The sequence below is a fragment of the Octodon degus genome, unplaced genomic scaffold, assembly GCF_000260255.1.
Source record: "Octodon degus isolate 3935 unplaced genomic scaffold, OctDeg1.0 scaffold00037, whole genome shotgun sequence".
Classification (NCBI taxonomy): domain Eukaryota; kingdom Metazoa; phylum Chordata; class Mammalia; order Rodentia; family Octodontidae; genus Octodon; species Octodon degus.
The window spans coordinates 16102585-16103549 of record NW_004524613.1 but is presented as its reverse complement, the minus strand read 5'-3'; positions in this window follow the sequence as shown (position 1 = coordinate 16103549).

Sequence of the window (965 nt, the reverse complement as noted above, 5' to 3'; positions counted from 1 at the left end):
TAAAAACTCTACCTTACCAATTTTTCCTTCATGTATTGTAATTTCATTTATTTAGAAATTCATTGCCAAACAATATTACTTCGATTTTTTTCTTATGTTTTCTTATATAACTCTTATGTTTTTTCTTATGTTTTCTTATGTAACTCCTAGAAGTTACATAGTTTCATATTTTACAGTTAGGTTTGTGATCCACTTTAGGCTAATTTTTGTGAAAAGAGTAAGGTCTTTGTCTAAATTCATTTTTATGCATGTAGCTATCAGATCTCAGAGAGATGACATCTAGTTTTTCATTAAGTACAATGATAGTTGCAGAGTTTTGGTAGATGTTCTTTAACAAGTTTAGAAAGTTCTCTTTCTAGTTCTAATTTGCTGAGAGCTTTAAAACTAATTTGTGTTAGTTTTTGTCAAATGCTTTTTTCTGCATTTATTGATATGATTGTACGATTTTTTTTTTCATTTAGCCTGTTACGGATTACATTCATTAGTTTTTTTAAACTTTGGTCTTTTATTTATTTATTTATTTATTTATTTATTGGTGGAACCGGGAATTGAATTCAGGCCCTTGCACTTGCCAGGGAAGCACTTATTCCACTGAGCCATCTCCCCGGTCCCCTAACTTTGGTCTTTTGACATTTTTACTCATACATGTTTATAGCAATGACTACATTTCTCACAGACAGTTGATACATGTATGTCATACATCTTAAAATTCTTTTATATTCCTTCCCTCCCACTCTCTCCCTGGGCTTGAAAATGTGAGCCAGCTTTCCATGCCTGGAATAAATGCCACTTGATCATGACATATAATTCACTATTTACATTGACGTATTTGAGCTGCTCATCATTGGCCAAGAGTTTTTCATGTACGTTTATTAGAGAAATTGGCCTGCAGTTTTCCTTTATTGTAATATCTTTGTCTGGTTTGGTGTTAAGGTTATACCGGGCTCATGGTATGAGAGAATATT